The following is a 10,115-nucleotide window of genomic DNA, read 5'->3' as shown; positions in this document are numbered from 1 at the left end:
ATAGAGATGCATTATTATATGTACGCATTTGATATTAGACTTATGATTTTTATGATACTTACCCCATACTTGCATGTGTATGGTGCGCGTGTTTATTTTATCTTTCTGTCTGACGTGTTTGATGTGGTTAAGGGAGGGAGTCGTAGTCACCTGCTAGTCGGGATCTACACGATGAACCACTCCCCGCCATTGTCTGTTTAGTTCAGATATATTATATACATGTACATGCTCGTCTTTTATGCAGGATGCAGGTACCGGGCATCGACTTCCCTGAATTGCCAGGATGAGCGTGCCCTATTACAAATACTCAAATGGTGAGAATGGGAAGATAATGATTAGGTCCAATCCTAGCCATAAGCCTATAATACTTGTCCTGCAAGGAGGACTCGTAACAGACTGTCTACCCTTTTTAAACCCATGAGTATTTTATGCGTATGTTGTTTTGTGAGTCTTTGATGTAATTTCTATTAATTAAGTCTAATTAATAGATTAAATTAATAATTTAATTTAATGGAAAATTATTATGACTTTTTGAATATTTAATTATATTTAATTAATTGAGAAATTAATTAAATATAAAGAATTGAATTGGAAGATAAAAGTTTTAAGATTAAATTTAGAACACGATAATATTTATTTAATTTAATAATAATATATTTAAAGTTCATTTTTAAATAAATGCTAAATATTATTGTTATTTAAGTTAATAAATATTTTATCAATTAAGTTTCTAAAAAAAAAAAGAAATTAAAAGTGAAAAGATATTTAATTATCATAAAGATTATAGTTCGCATGATTTATGCATGAGTTTTAAATATAAGAGATTAATTTAAAAGATAAAATATGTGAACTTGATTAAGATATTTTATTAAGTGCGCATGAGATTAAAGTTATAAATTTATTAAAGTAAAGTAAAGTGGAAAGTTAAATAAAGTAATTTAACAATTCACTTAAAGTGCATGAAGGAATAATAAAAAGAATATTTTAATTTAAAAAGAAAAAATAATTGTGCATGAAAGAATTAATTAAAGAAAGTAATTATTATTTTAGAGTTGTGGAGATAGAAACCCTAAAGGGTAATTAGATTCTATATTAGAGGGTTTTGGGGTCATTATTACGGGGATAGGTTTTCAGGGAACACACTTTTGGAAAGGGGAGCAAAGAAATCTTTGGAAGCTTGGAAGGGTTTGGATTAGCAAGGGTTTCACCAGATTGTTAGCATCAGATCAAGGTAGGGTTTGTGAACCATTCTAGAAACACTTTCGGATCTTTGTCTTCTTCGTGCTTGTTGGAAATTGCTTTCTCAATTTTTATTGAATGAATCTTGCTACCTTTCTTCTGAATCTTTTGCGATTTGATTTCTTCTGGGAATCAGGATTGAAAAACTATTTAGAAAACCTTGTTTTACTTCTGAAAGAAATTTAGTATTAAATTGAAATTTGGGTTTTGAATTAAAATGGAATTAAGAAATTTAAATTTGGAAGGGGTTTGTTTTTGGAAATGAAAATCTTAGGATTGAAAATTCGAAGGGTTCAATTTATTTTTCCTATCAGATTAATATCATAAATGTTATTAAAATATGTATATATTAAAATAATATTGTTATGAAGTTTGTTGAGAAAAATATTATAAAATAAAGAATATAGAATTATAATACAATTCTTAAAATTTTCATATATAATAATTTATCTAAATTTATTAGAAGGGTTGTTCTTCTAATAGACAAAATTATTGAAATTTGACTTAGTTAAAAAAAAAAAAATAATAATAATAATAATAATAATAATAAAATAAAATAAATAAATAAATAAAATTAATTTAAAAAAAAAATGAAATTATAAAAAAAGAAATAATAAAAAATGAAATTTTTTATAACCCCTGCCGGCGCCGTACGCTGCTGACGCAGGTTGCGATAGCAGTGGTACAACGTACCACTATTGGCGTAGACCCTGCGCAGCAGGGTACGCTGCTCGGCAACCCCTTTATGGGGAGGCTGGTGGCCCTTTATAAAGCCGGCGGGCTTTTAAAAAAATACGCTATGTTTATTAATCTTTTTTTTTATTAATTTTAAAATGTAATAATGTTTATTAATTTTATTAATGCAATTAATATGGTTAATAATATTTACTATTTAACCATTTGAATTATTAATGGAATTGGGAAATATTTCTATTTAGTAATCGAATAATTTAATAAATGATTAATATTACTTCTAAGTCTTGATATGTTATTATATGAACAAGAATGAGTTTAATTGCAAGGGTTAATTATGAAGGTTAACTGGAAAACTTACTTACTTGAAAACATGTATTAAATTGGACATTTAAAACCTTAATTCAAACAAATACACGAGTGTATTGTATGAGTAATATTGAGAATCATATAAACTTGAACATACATTGAAATGCAAATTGAAACTTATATTGAAAACGAAAATTGAAACCTTACATTAATTCAACAATATATTATCAATCAAATCCAACTGTGAGACTATGATGTTTTCTATGTACTGTCTATATTTCTTTTTGGATTTTGGTGTTGTTTAGATGTCGACCAGTCTAGGATGTACACCAGAGGTTTTGTGAGATTTCTTGGATACTATTATGTGGCTAGATGTTATGATGATTCTTGTGATTCAAATTGGAGTTTATACTTATGAGATTTGTTTTGTGAGCATTTATGTGTATTTGGATTTAGTTTGATCCATCTTGTTATCAGGTTGCCTATTAAGGAACCAAGTTTGATCTTTATGGGTGTTGTGGTATGGGACACAACTGTGTTTTTATGTGCTTAGGAGAGGTTGTCTAGGTACGTGACTTTGGGAGTGGCTTGCATAGGGGTCCGGGACCCAAAGTGGTCAGTACCAGGGTAACCTAATGCAAGTTATGTATTAAGTGATAATCTAGTAATTAAAATTTATGGGGGGAAAACACACTAAAAAGATAAGTTAGAGATATTTGATCTACCCATGCCTTTAGTGCTTGTATAGACTAAGGATGGGAATGAGATGAGTGCCTCGTCTTCTTGAGAGGGCTTTCTAGTTTCCATATGTGTGATGTTGAGGGTCTGGGGTTCATAGTAACCAGTCCAGGGTAACTCAACGCTTGAGGGTCCGGGGTCTATTAAGAGATCAATCCAGGGTAACTCAAGCAGCCATGTGATGACACTCCCTAGTATGTAGCTGAGTCTCCTCTGTAGATTTTGTGTATCTCTAATGGTGTACTTACTATTGGATGTGGTGTATTTATTGTTGGATATGTTCATTATGGTTATTTACTTTCATTGATGATGTTTGGTGATTCATGGTTGTTGTACTTTTGACATGTGGCTTTTGACTTGAGATGATTATCTTTCGTTGACTTTATCTTATGATCTTGTTATTTGGTTTATACTTGGTTCATGTATGATGTTTGGTTATGTGGTGTCAGTATTGGTTTGAGTGTTCTTACTTTTGGATTATTTTATCTTCTTAAGTAGTATGTGTTACCTTTGAGATAGTTTTGGCTAGTAGGTATTCCATGCCTAGGAGTGTTTTATGTTTGATAGCCATTTGTGGATCGTTCATTATCTTCCCTGCACGGTGGGAGTGGAAGCCTGACTAGGTAACCACGCGGTCGAGAGGTAGTGCCTTCTTACCATTTGGGTCTCCCTTCACATTGCTAGCTGTTGGATGTTCATTGTAGAAGATTTACCTTTATCATTCTTACTTCTTATCTTAGAGACTTCTTTTCAGATGATGTATATATGTTATCATGTATGTATTGTATCTATTTTCACATACCCTGTGACATGTGCAGTGGATGTTATTTAGTGAATGTACATTCATTGTATTAGTATACTTATGCATTTGCTTATGCGATTATGTATTTGTTATTTCTTTATGTTCATGAGACATTGTACTTAAAACTTAAACTAATTAATTTAAAATTATTAAATGTGACTCAACGTAAAGGAACTCTTGAGGAATTGAAACTGTACCTATATTTGCATATGTGTATGTGTTGTGTATGTTCATATTGCTTTCGCATTAATGTTATCTTGATGTTGTTTAAACTTTAAAAAAAAAAATAGTTCAGTAAACCTTATAACATGTTAGGTTTATTTCTCTTGGATTCTTGAGCGGGGCGTTACATCTGGTATCAGAGCCTAGTTTCAACATTGGGAACTCTGGGCATTATGTGCGCCATCACTTGAGCAATTAGTAAACTTGCAACTTACTTAAATGACAAACTTATATTGACATCAAACTTGAAACCAAACTGTCGAACAACAAACTTTGAAATGAGACAGATTCTAAACATGGAACTAGAAGACTTATTAAAACTTTTTGGATTATTGCTTTATGTCAGTAAGTTATGACCCTATGGTTATGTTGGATTCTTAGATATCGTTGTTGTGTTTGGGTGCTGTAGGAGAGATGACTTCTGGTTCTAGATCCATTGCTAGGGATTGTAGCTTAGGACGTGGTAGAAGTCGTGGGAGAGTTAGTCCCCGTATTCCTTCCTTGGTCCATTCAGGTGACCCTATTCAGGAAGAGGCTAGAGAGGATGCTAGTGTTAAGTAAGATGCTGAGACAGAAGGACCAGTCACTAGAGACTTGGTCAAGGAGATCCTAGCACGCCTACCATTGCAGGATAGAGCTCATCATTCAGAGCATGGAGATAGAGATAGGCCCATGAGTCCTAGAGGGAGGATCCTAGAGAGCAACAGGCGGTCTAGTTAGTCCATCCAGATAAAGGACCTATTACGGGTCAAGATCAAACCTTTCAATGGAGAAGGTACTGGATATGATGCTGAGAATTGGTTGATTGCTCTAGATAGATGTTTTTCCATGCAAGACTTTGACTCCAACATCAAAGCAAGATATGCCATCAGCCATTTAGAGCTCTTTGCAGCAAATTGGTGGAATATAGAGGAGAAGAAACTTGGGATAAATATGCAGACTGTTACATGGGAGTTGTTCCTCGAACACTTCCATGAGCGATTTCTATCAAAGCAGTGGCAACTTCAAAGGGCAGATGAGTTTCATAACTTAAGACAGGGTACCAAGACTGTGGTGGAGTATGAGCATAAGTTCTTCGAGCTTATGTCTTATGCAGGAGTTAGTGATAGTTCACCATTGATGGTCCAACATTTCATTAGAGGACTTAATGCTAACATCATTGGGGGTGTTAAGGTTTTCCAACCTAAAACCCTTAAGGATGCAATATTGCGAGCTACTTTGGTTGAGGTGAGTGTGACTTCAAGCCAAGGTGGCCTACCAGGTGTTCAGGCTAGAGGGGCACTTTATTCAAGAGCATTGAGGGACAACCAGTCTCAAGGAGTTGGAAGTTCTAGAAATTCTCCTAACTTCTCTAAAGGTAATCAGGAGAAGCCAGGAAGAAAGTTCTTCCATGGTAACAGTGGTGGTTCACAGTCAGGGAACTATCGCAACTAGAAGCGTAGTATGCGCAACAGGTTGGATCGAGTTCCTCGAGCTCTCAGCGTGGATGCTAGTGTTGGTAGTTTTGATCAGTCACGTGCACCTGGAACTCAGGAAGGCTTTAGTGGAGATTGCTACTTTTGTGGACAATATGGTCATAGAGCGACCAATTGCCCCAATCGTGGACCTTAGTTTTGAGTTTTCTGAGTTTGATTCATGTCTCTTAGTAATGGGCTTCCAGGAGTAAGCCTAATTCTAGGGGGGGTGGATGTAGTGCCTGCCCCTAGATCACATTTCTGTTATCATTGTCAAATTCTTTTAGGCTGATTTTATGCTTTGATTAGTTTAGAGATATTGGATTTACAATATTATGATATTATTTCATGTCTTGAATTACAAATGCATCGGTTATTATTGCTTAGTTGATTTCATTCATGTGTTGTTAATGGTATTTTGATGATCCTAGTTAGTAAATGTGGTTTCTTTCATAAAAATGTTAACATGATGTCTTTAATGATGATTATGTTTTATTGATAGAGATGCATTATTATATGTACGCATTTGATATTAGACTTATGATTTTTACGATACTTACCCCATACTTGCATGTGTATGGTGCGCGTGTTTATTTTATCTTTCTGTCTGACGTGTTTGATGTGGTTAAGGGAGGGAGTCGTAGTCACCTTCTAGTCGGGATCTACATGATGAACCACTCCCAGCCATTGTCTGTTTAGTTCAGATATATTATATACATGTACATGCTCGTCTTTTATGCAGGATGCAGGTACCAGGCATCGACTTCCCTGAATTGCCAAGATGAGCGTGCCCTATTACAAATACTCAAATGGTGAGAATGGGAAGATAATGATCAGGTCCAATCCTAGCCATAAGCCTATAATACTTGTCCTGCAAGGAGGACTCGTAACAGACTATCTACCCTTTTTAAACCCGTGAGTATTTTATGCGTATGTTGTTTTGTGAGTCTTTGATGTAATTTCTATTAATTAAGTCTAATTAATAGATTAAATTAATAATTTAATTTAATGGAGAATTATTATGACTTTTTGAATATTTAATTATATTTAATTAATTGAGAAATTAATTAAATATAAAGAATTGAATTGGAAGATAAAAGTTTTAAGATTAAATTTAGAACATGATAATATTTATTTAATTTAATAATAATATATTTAGAGTTCATTTTTAAATAAATGCTAAATATTATTGTTATTTAAGTTAATAAATATTTATCAAATTAAACGTTCTAAATATATTAAAAAGTTAAATAAAGTTTAAATTTAGAACGTGATTATATTTATTTAATTTAATAATAATATATTTAGAGTGCATTTTTAAATAAATGCTAAATATTATTGTTATTTAAGTTAATAAATATTTTATCAATTAAGTTTCTTAAAAAAAATGAAATTAAAAGTGAAAAGATATTTAATTATCATAAAGATTATAGTTCGCATGATTTATGCATGAGTTTTAAATATAAGAGATTAATTTAAAAGATAAAATATGTGAACTTGATTAAGATATTTTATTAAGTGCGCATGAGATTAAAGTTATAAATTTATTAAAGTAAAGTAAAGTGGAAAGTTAAATAAAGTAATTTAACAATTCACTTAAAGTGCATGAAGGAATAATAAAAAGAATATTTTAATTTAAAAAGAAAAATTAATTGTGCATGAAAGAATTAATTAAATAAAGTAATTATTATTTTAGAGTTGTGGAGATAGAAACCCTAAAGGGTAATTAGATTCTATATTAGAGGGTTTTGGGGTCATTATTACGGGGACAGGTTTTCAGGGAACACACTTTTGGAAAGGGGAGCAAAGAAATCTTTGGAAGCTTGGAAGGGTTCGGATTAGCAAGGGTTTCACCAGATTGTTAGCATCAGATCAAGGTAGGGTTTGTGAACCATTCTAGAAACACTTTCGGATCTTTGTCTTCTTCGTGCTTGTTGGAAATTGCTTTCTCAAATTTTATTGAATGAATCTTGCTACCTTTCTTCTGAATCTTTTGCGATTTGATTTCTTCTGGGAATCGGGATTGAAAAACTATTTAGAAAACCTTGTTTTACTTCTGAAAGAAATTTAGTATTAAATTGAAATTTGGGTTTTGAATTAAAATGGAATTAAGAAATTTAAATTTGGAAGGGGTTTGTTTTTGGAAATGAAAATCTTAGGATTGAAAATTCGAAGAGTTCAATTTATTTTTCCTATCAGATTAATATCATAAATGTTATTAAAATATGTATATATTAAAATAATATTGTTATGAAGTTCGTTGAGAAAAATATTATAAAATAAAGAATATAGAATTATAATACAATTCTTAAAATTTTCATATATAATAATTTATCTAAATTTATTAGAAGGGTTGTTCTTCTAATAAACAAAATTATTGAAATTTGACTTAGTTAAAAAAAAGAAAAAAAAAATAATAATAATAAAATAAATAAATAAAATTAATTTTTTTTTTAAAAAATGAAATTATAAAAAAAGAAATAATAAAAAATGAAATTTTTTATAACCCCTGCCGGCGCCGTACGCTGCTGACGCAGGCTGCGACAACAGTGGTATAGCGTACCACTACTGGCGCAGACCCTGTGCAGCAGGGTACGCTGCTCGGTAGCCCCTTTATGGGGAGGCCGACGGCCCTTTATAAAGCTGACGGGCTTTTAAAAAAATACGCTATGTTTATTAATCTTTTTTTTTATTAATTTTAAAATGTAATAATGTTTATTAATTTTATTAATGCAATTAATATGGTTAATAATATTTACTATTTAACCATTTGAATTATTAATGGAATTGGGAAATATTTCTATTTAGTAATCGAATAATTTAATAAATGATTAATATTACTTCTAAGTCTTGATATGTTATTATATGAACAAGAATGAGTTTAATTGCAAGGGTTAATTATGAAGGTTAACTGGAAAACTTACTTACTTGAAAACATGTATTAAACTGGAAATTTAAAACCTTAATTCAAACAAATACACGGGTGTATTGTATGAGTAATACTGAGAATCGTATACACTTGAACATACATTGAAACGCAAATTGAAACTTATATTGAAAACGAAAATTGAAACCTTACATTAATTCAACAATATATTATCAATCAAATCCAACTGTGAGACTATGATGTTTTCTATGTACTGTCTATATTTCTTTTTGGATTTTGGTGTTGTTTAGATGTCGACCAGTCTAGGATGTACACCAGAGGTTTTGTGAGATTTCTTGGATACTATTATGTGGCTAGATGTTATGATGATTCTTGTGATTCAAATTGGAGTTTATACTTATGAGATTTGTTTTGTGAGCATTTATGTGTATTTGGATTTAGTTTGATCCATCTTGTTATCAGGTTGCCTGTTAAGGAACCAAGTTTGATCTTTATGGGTGTTGTGGTATGGGACACAACTGTGTTTTTATGTGCTTAGGAGAGGTTTTCTAGGTATGTGACTTTGGGAGTGGCTTGCATAGGGGTCCGGGACCCAAAGTGTTCAGTACCAGGGTAACCTAATGCAAGTTATGTATTAAGTGATAATCTAGTAATTAAAATTTATGGGGGGAAAACACACTAAAAAGATAAGTTAGAGATATTTGATCTACCCATGCCTTTAGTGCTTGTATAGACTAAGGATGGGAATGAGATGAGTGCCTCGTCTTCTTGAGAGGGCTTTCTAGTTTCCATATGTGTGATGTTGAGGGTCCGGGGTTCATAGTAACCAGTCCAGGGTAACTCAACGCTTGAGGGTCCGAGGTCTATTAAGAGATCAGTCCAGGGTAACTCAAGCAGCCATGTGATGACACTCCCTAGTATGTAGCTGAGTCTCCTCTGTAGATTTTGTGTATCTCTAATGGTGTACTTACTGTTGGATGTGGTGTATTTATTGTTGGATATGTTCATTATGGTTATTTACTTTCATTGATGATGTTTGGTGATTCATGGTTGTTGTACTTTTGACATGTGGCTTTTGACTTGAGATGATTATCTTTCATTGACTTTATCTTATGATCTTGTTATTTGGTTTATACTTGGTTCGTGTATGATGTTTGGTTATGTGGTGTCGGTATTGGTTTGAGTGATCTTACTTTTGAATTATTTTATCTTCTTGAGTAGTATGTGTTACCTTTGAGATAGTTTTGGCTAGTAGGTATTCCATGCCTAGGAGTGTTTTATGTTTGATAGCCATTTGTGGATCGTTCATTATCTTCCCTGCACGGTGGGAGTGAAAGCTTAACTAGGTAACCACGCGGTCGGGCGGTAGTGCCTTCTTACCATTTGGGTCTCCCTTCACATTGCTAGCTGTTGGATGTTCATTGCAGAAGATGTACCTTTATCATTCTTACTTCTTATCTTAGAGACTTCTTTTCAGATGATGTATATATGTTATCATGTATTCTAATGTATTGTATCTATTTTCACATACCCTGTGACATGCGCAGTGGATGTTATTTAGTGGACGTACATTCATTGTATTAGTATACTTATGCATTTGCTTATGCAATTATGTATTTGTTATTTCTTTATGTTCATGAGACATTATACTTAAAACTTAAACTAATTAATTTAAAATTATTAAATGTGACTCAACGTAAAGGAACTCTTGAGGAATTGAAACTGTACCTATATTTGCATATGTGTATGTGTTGTGTATGTTCATATTGCT

This window comes from Cupressus sempervirens, chromosome 11 (assembly GCF_028749045.1).
Source record: "Cupressus sempervirens isolate cs-2001-9-10 chromosome 11, ASM2874904v1, whole genome shotgun sequence".
Taxonomy (NCBI): Eukaryota; Viridiplantae; Streptophyta; class Pinopsida; order Cupressales; family Cupressaceae; genus Cupressus; species Cupressus sempervirens.
The sequence above is the reverse complement of the archived record's forward strand: the minus strand, read 5'-3'. Positions refer to the sequence as shown.